The following is an 8,316-nucleotide window of genomic DNA, read 5'->3' on the forward strand; positions in this document are numbered from 1 at the left end:
CACATCTCAACTTCAAAGACATCAATAAGCTAGTCACCGGTGGTCATGTTCGGGGACTACCACTACTCAAGTTCGATCGTGAACACTTATGTACTGCATGTGAAATGGGGAAACAAAGTCGCCAAAGTCACCCAACAATCATAAACACCAAAGTTGTTGAACCACTTAGGTTGCTTCACATCGACTTATGTGGTCCACCATCAATCGAGAGCATTGGCGGTAACAAGTACATCCTTGTTATTGTTGATGACTTCTCACGATTTACTTGGGTATTCTTTCTAAAGCACAAATCTGAGGCGACTCCCAAACTGAAGATCTTTATCAAGCAAGTCGAAGTGCAATTGAGAAAAGTCGTTCGAAACATCAGGAGCGACAATGGACTGGAATTCAAGAACAAAGAATTCGAAGATTTCTTGGCAGAAAAAGGCATCAGTCACAATTTCTCAGCCCCTTATACACCTCAACAGAACGGAATTGTCGAAAGGCGAAACCGATCCCAATGTGAGGCGGCCCGAACCATGTTGAGTTTTGCTTCTCTTCCTCTATATTTCTGGGCTGACGCCATTGCTGCAGCTTGTTTTACTCAAAACAGATCTTATCTCAACAAGCGTTTCTCTCTCACCCCTTATGAGATTATTAACAATAGGAAGCCGAATGTTAAGTTCTTTCACGTGTTCGGTTCAAGGTGCTTCATCTTCAACTCCAAAGAACATCGCAACAAGTTTGATGTCAAAGCTGATGAAGGTATCTTTCTGGGATATTCTCTTACTTCAAAGGCATACAGGGTTTTGAATAAGTGTTCTAAGTGAATTGAAGAAACCTATTATGTGACGTTCGATGACAATTACGTCAAGAAGTTGAAATCTACCGAAGAAGCAATTGTAGAGATTTTCTCTCAAAAAGGTCAATTCACTGCCTCAATCGCCAATTTCTTTGACCAGATCATGGATTTATTTGATGAACCTGAGAAATCCACTCATTCTGAAGCAACCGCAACAGACAATAAGATTGATCACCTTAAGAAGATTGTCGAAGGTGCAGCCAAACAAATGGGAGAAGAAGAACCAGTTCGAAACGAACCTCCCCAGAGCGGTACTTCGGTCGAGGGGGAGAATCACTTTTCTTCAAATCAACAGGTCTCACATGTCCAGGGGGAGAATCCAATCTTTGACGCACCCGAAAGTCCGGTAGCACCCGAAAGTGCGGTAGCACCCGAAAGTCCTGTGACAACCAAATGTCCGGATCAGCCCGAAAGCATAGTCGAAGAAAGACTTCTTGGTTCATCATTTGTCGAGGGGGAGAACTCGGATATGCTCTATGATGATGGTATTCAATCAGAGTTGGAAGAAATGGTAAATGCTGAATTGGATCCATCCTATGATCCAAATTATCCTCCTCTCACCAAATGGACCAGAGATCATCCTGTATCTCAAATAGTGGGTGATGCATCAGAAAAGGTTCTAACTCGATCACAATTGAAGGCGAAGCAAACTGCTTTATCCTCCAAAGTAGAATTTTGCATGTTTAATTCTATCATATCCAAAATAGAGTCAAAGACCATCAATATTGCTCTCGATCATTCTGATTGGGTTTAGGCAATTCAAGACGAACTCAATGAGTTCGAAAGAAATAAGGTCTGGAGACTCATTCCAACACCAAAAGATGCATCGGTTGTCGGTCTCAAATGGGTGTTCAGAAACAAAATGGACAAGGAGGGAAATGTAATCCGGAATAAAGCTCAGCTAGTGGTGAAAGGATATTGCTAGGAAGAAGGAATCGATTACGAAGAGACATTCGCTCCGGTAGCAAGGCTGGAATCCGTTCGAATATTTCTTGCCTATGTTGCACACAAAAATTTCGAGGTCTACCAGATGGATGTGAAGTGTGAATTTCTAAATGGGGAACTTGAAGAAACCATGTATATGGAGCAACCTCCTGGTTTTGTAAATGAAAAGCATCCAGATCACTGCTACATCTTAGACAAGGTTGTTTATGGTCTGAAACAAGCACCTAGGGCATGGTATGAAACATTAACTAAGTTTTTAAAGATGTATAAATTCAAACAAGGTTCGGTTGACCCAACCTTCTTTCGTAAAAAGGAAGGTAACCACCTTATGATCGTTCAAATATACGTCGATGATATCATCTTTTGCTCAACGAATCCTAGCCTAACAGCTGAATTCAGAAAGTTGATGGAGACTAAATTTGAAATGAGCTCAATGGGTCCAATTAACTTTTTCCTTGGTTTAAATATTAGACAGGGACCCGAAGGCATCTTTATCAACCAGGGAGCATATACGAAGACTCTCCTTGCCAAATTCGGCATGATGGGAGACTCAAAGGTCAAAGTCCCTATGGCGTTTGGTACCAAGCTCACACCATCTTTGGAAAAACCGGCAGTCGACATCACGCTATATCGCCAAATGATTGGTTCCCTGATGTACCTCACAGCTAGCAGGCCCGATATAATGTTTTCAGTGTGCTATTGTGCCAGGTTCCAAGCAAATCCTCGTGAACCACATATGCTGGCAGTGAAAAATATATTCCGGTATTTGAAGCGAACCACCTCTCTCGGTCTCTGGTATCCCTCAAACTCAGGTTTCTTCGTTCAAGCCTACTCAGATGCAGACCTAGGAGGATGTGGTCTAGACCGGAAAAGCACTACAGGAGGCTATCAATTCCTCGATGGGAAATTGGTGAGCTGGCAATCTAAGAAACAAACATGTGTTTCTCTGTCTACAGCCGAAGCAGAGTACATTGTCGCTGCCTCCTGCACATCTCAAGTGATTTGGATCCAAAGCCAACTCCGAGATTATGGACTCAATATGAAAATGATCCCACTATATTGCGACTCAGAAAATGCAATTAGGATCTATCATAACCTAGTGCAACATTCCAAGACAAAACTTATAGCACTGAGGTATCACTTTATTAAGGATCATGTGGAAGAAGGAAACGTAGAAATTCACTTTGTTCGAACCAATGATCAACTGGCCGACATCTTCACCAAAGCCCTTCCTAAAGCAAGTTTCAATAAAATCCTACAAGGCCTAGGTATGATGGAATTGGAGTCAGTACCAAAAACACCTTCTCAAAACTAAAAGTTGGAAGCGAAATGAACCGAACGCTCAGTCTATTTCGGGTTCGTTTCACAGGGAAACCGAAATAAACCGAACGCTCGGTCTATTTCAGGTTCGGTCCCACTGCACTTGTTTTCGCTTATCTCAAAAAGGTGATATCTTTGGTTGTATACTTTTGTACAATTGTTTTCCAAAAATCCAAAAAAAAAATTAAGGAACCGAAATGAACCGAGCGTTCGGTCCATTTCGGGTTCGGTTCAAAAGAAAATTTTTTGTTTGTTTGGTTTGTTTTGTTTTTCTCTTTACAAAATTATCAAAAATTCCAAAAATATTTTCTTTCTTTTTGTCTCTACTTCTGTTTATGTTAACAATTTATGGAATATCGATGGGGCAGGTATCATTCTCACACTTTTTACTAGCTAAGTGTTCCTAGAAGCATGTTGTTGCATGTTGTCCAAAACCTCAACTGATTTTGAATAAAGCCTTATTGACTGGGTATATACAAACCTTGTCTTCCCAATTAGGCTGCCACATTTATTCTAATCATGATCTACCTTACTCTTTTCTCATATGAGTTAAGAGTTTTCTGCTTGGTCACTATTTTTTATAGCAGAGGTACTTTAGTTTCCTTACACCACCTCAAACATGTTTTCTCCATCATATTCGCTTCATACATGTAACCCTTGAGACTCTCAGAAATTACCACTGAGGTTTATGGTTACACAATCTCTGTGTTTGTGATCTTAGCCTTGTGTCACTACGTGCTAAGTGAAACTCTCAATTCAATATCCACTATGCATTGACGGTGAACAATTAAATTTGCTGTAGCTTTCACTTATGAATTAACGAATCCACCCAAGTGGTTGTACCATGAAATCTCTATTTTCCTTTTGTGTGATTCTTATGAAATTGTTACATACCATAACATTTCTTCCCATAGAATCCAGTTTTAAATTTTCTTGAGATTTCACACCAAGCATTTCCAGCAAGTCACTAATATACGATCCAAACCTACTTGTTCAACAGACCACATTGGTCCCACAAGTACTTCATTCGGTTTCTATCTTATGTCAAGATCTAGAATTCTGAACTGAAGCGAAAGCCACCCCTCTAAGCCTCATTAAAAGATGCCTTTCAACACTTCTTAACAAGTGCTTGATCGTAATTCAACGGGAAACCACACGGACACTTTAAAGTCTCTTTTGACTTTAAAGGAAGAGATTTGTGCCCGGGATCCACTGTTTCGTGTCTATATTAACATCACAACTTCCCACATATATGTTGCTTTATTTCTTCATGTTTGACACTACACGCATGAAAATCTTTTTGATTTTCCAAAAGTCTGGTTTGGTTCACCACAAGCTATTTTTATAGCTCTGGTTTTTAATGCTATATTCTCAAAGGGATGTTGTGGTTTATCTACGTGTTTGCTTTTATTTAGTGAAGACAGCTCATTTTTAAAGATAAGATGATGACTCAGCCAGGAGACTAATGGTTTCAGGAATTCAAAAAGGCATTTGATGGGAAGATGTGCAAAATGGAAATGTTTTTCTCTCTCTTGCGTAATCATAGGGGTTGCTAACTGTCACGCGTCAATCAACTCCGAAACCGCTTCGCGTTTCAAGAAGATTTGGTGGCGAATCTTTCTCTCTCCTCTAGAGACGGTATAAAGGGTTAAACCCTAGGTTTTTATCTCTTTACTGCACCCAAATTTCTGAGAGCTAGCAAAGACGCTTTTCTACCACTGTTCATCTTCTTCAAAGCACTCATCAATGGCGGATTCCTCCTTTGTTCATGAAACCTCCCATATTCTCCGAATCCGACCCTAGCAAAGCTTGGTCATTGATCTCACCCCAGTTTCGTATGATGCATTCATGTACCCCATCGTGGAGTGTCTCAAACACTCTCCACTAGTTTTTGCTCTGACCAAGGTCGAAACTGTCCCTATGGAGTGTTTATCCCAAATTTTCTCTACTGCCCACTACGATAAGTCTGTTGATCGCATCTTCTTCGACATTCTTGATACCAAAACCTCCATCTCAAAACAGCGATTCTGCTCACTTCTAGGGTTTGAACCTGATGAGTCGAGGGTTAAACCTGATTCGATTTCAGTGGGACAGTTGTTCTTCATGTTTTACAACATGGGTTACACTGAAATCCTTACCACAGTGACGAAATTCAAGAAGTCGTGTCTTCCTCCTCAGTGGAATGGCTTTTTCACGATCTTGTTCAAGGGTCTATCAGAGAGGAGTGCAGGTTCAGATGGGTCTAGTCGTCTGTTCATGACGATTCTCTACGGGTTGTACAATGGGGTCAACCTCGACTAACGCTCAGTTTTATGGCAGCAGTTAATCCAAATCCTTGCCTCTACTTCTCGCCATTCTGAAATTTTCTACGCCAGGTTCTGGACGCTCGTCACCAAATGGGCAATCGACAAGTATCATGTCCCCATTATGGCTACATCTCCACTCTCCTCTATTGGCGTTTTCCACACCACAAAGATAATTGTTACTGATCCTTCCAAGTTTCAGTTTGTTGGCTCAATTCCTGAGTCAATGTATGCTTGTGTATCAGGGGATAGCCGCATCATCAAGACCTACAAGGAGTTTCTTCCTGCGGGTCCCAGAGAGCTCACTCCAGAGATGCTTCAGTCCATCACCGATGCTGACAAACGTGCTCCCAGGGGCAAGAAACCAGAAGAGGGGAAGGACAAGAAAGTGGTCAAAGGGGCGAAAGGCCCTTCTCCTAAAAAGAGAAAACCAACGAAGGCAGTCCAATCACCTCCACCAAAGAAGAGGAAAACCCAGCGCAGGCAGAAACTCATTCTTGCCTCTTCCTCCAGTGAATCTGAGGATGAGGATTCAGACTCAGAGGAGTCGTTTCGAGGCGACTCTCCTCCCCGTTCACCTTCACCTGAGGTACCTGTTTCAACCAAACTTGTCTCTTCTCCCCCAATCGCTATCTCTATTTCCATTCCCCCCATAAACTCCACTACTCATATTCCACCCACTTCTATTCCTGTACCACCTCCCATTTTCTCAGAAGCTACAACAACAACAACCACTGGAGTTCGAACCAACGTATCTGATACGGGGGCTCGTACTTCAGCACCCAAACACACACCTGCAACTGAACATACTTCCACACCTGAACCTACTCCCGCAACCGAACCTCCACCTTCGCCTTCATCTCCCAATCACTCAGCCGATACCGAGACTTTTCTTGGAGGGGAATACATGACCTTTGATTCTATCTACTACAGTCCCTACCAGGTTCAAAGCGATGATGACAATGATGCTCCTGTCACTAAAAAGCACATCAAGGAACTTCATGAGAAAATTGATAGTCTCGTCGCTTCCTCCTCCTCCTCTCGGTCTAATATCTCAGAAGCTGTCATTCAGGGGATGGTTGATACTTTGACCAAGGCTCATGAAGCCTCTATCAACTCTGCCACTGCTATTATCGAGGCATCCACAAAGGCCTGTGCTGCTGCCACCGAAAATGTCGAAAAACTATTTCACGATGCTAACAGTCTTTTACAGTCTTTACAGGGGACTGCTGAATCTAATGCAGCGAAGGTTGATTCCGCTGTTGAGAAGCTGGCCACTTCATTTGCATCAGAACAGGATCTCTTTGCCGGTCTTCATCAGTCTCTTGAAGCTGACAATAAATCTTTCCAGGTAGTTGTTGAGGAGCGATTGACAAAGCTCCAAGAAGACCTTGCTTCGGAGAACTTTGTGATGGATGTGCTTGCACGCAAAACAACTGCTCTAAAGGTCAAGAGTCTTCAGCTGTCCCAATCAGAAAAGGAGGTTGCTTCTCTTCGATCTAAGCGAACGGTCGTTTCGAGTTGTGTTTCAGATGTCCACGGAGCCCTCTCCAACATTATTGAAGCACACGACCCAATTCTCAACTACTCAGTGAGGCGAACACTTGTTGAAAAGCTTGCTCCTGCCCTTTCCCCGCTCAGCAAAATTGAGGGGCTTCCTGAGTTCGTGGCCCATCCAAAACAAGGGGGAGAAGGACCTTCAAATGGCGATAATCAATCTCAACCGCCTCCTTCTTCTACATCAGCTTCAACTAAAGCAACCGAACCACCAACAACTGGTCAGGCTTCCAGATCGGGTGCTCAAGATAAAGGTTAAAAAGGCTCTGGATGACAGTGATGGTGATGATGACAAAGAGACCATTGCTGATCTCTTGAAGAAACAGGCCAGGGATAAGGATTCAGACATGAGTGCTCGGATTGCTAGAGAGGCAGAAGCAAACGAAAGGAAGATGAAGGAGGCTCATGATCTCCTTGAAAGTCGAAAAACCTTATTTCCTCCATGGACTCTCGAGAATCTTATCAAAGAAGCTATCGTTACCCCCAGCATCCTCTGGCTTGAACTTGGACAGGGTTAATTCTGTCGACTCTCAGTTTGGCATGCCCTTGACCCGAAAGGCCTTTGTATTTCACGCATTTTCTCACGTTGCTGAAGTCCCTCATCCTCACCCGAAGGTCGATAGGGAGCTTATTGACTTCTATCTGAGGTCTGCTCAGCCTCAATATCAGACGTGGAGTGCATAAAAGATCGTCAACGTTCGGGTCCTCAAACCCTTTTGGGAGGGTAACTTCACAAATGTCAGGTTCAAAGTGTTGAGGGGGTCAACTAAAACCGAACACGCCATTTCTCTAGCTGATCTTCCTAACCTGAATCCACATGATTGGATCATCCTGCATAACATCCTCCTCACCAATGAAGCTGAATATGGGCCGATCATAGATCACTTCAAAAGGATGTTGGTTTGCTACGTCATGGAGGTTGCCAAGATGGATCAAGAGATTGCTAGTGTATTCAAGAAGAAGCCCACCATCTCTCCAGTTGGTTCTGCAAGTGATTTGAATATGATGCAGATGGGGATGATCGATCCAAAGCGAAACTCAGTCATGTTCACCAGACATGAAGGCCAAAAATGTATGTTCGCCTTGGCTGACAAGCATCTATATACCACTTTGTGCTTGGAGCATGTTCTGGGGATCATTAATCGGTGCAAGCAAAATTCTGAAGATGACAAAAAGTATTTCTATGATATGATCCAGTGGTACATTCATTTCAGACAAACCATTATTGCCATCATTCCTCGTCTGTTCGATACCACGAAGAAAGTTCCTGCTGCAGGATCCAGCAAGCCAAAGTAAGATCTCGCTCCAATTGACGCAAAGGGGGAGATTGTAGGGTCCATTAAGTGTTGC

The sequence above is a fragment of the Lactuca sativa genome, chromosome 6, assembly GCF_002870075.4.
Source record: "Lactuca sativa cultivar Salinas chromosome 6, Lsat_Salinas_v11, whole genome shotgun sequence".
Lineage (NCBI taxonomy): Eukaryota > Viridiplantae > Streptophyta > Magnoliopsida > Asterales > Asteraceae > Lactuca > Lactuca sativa.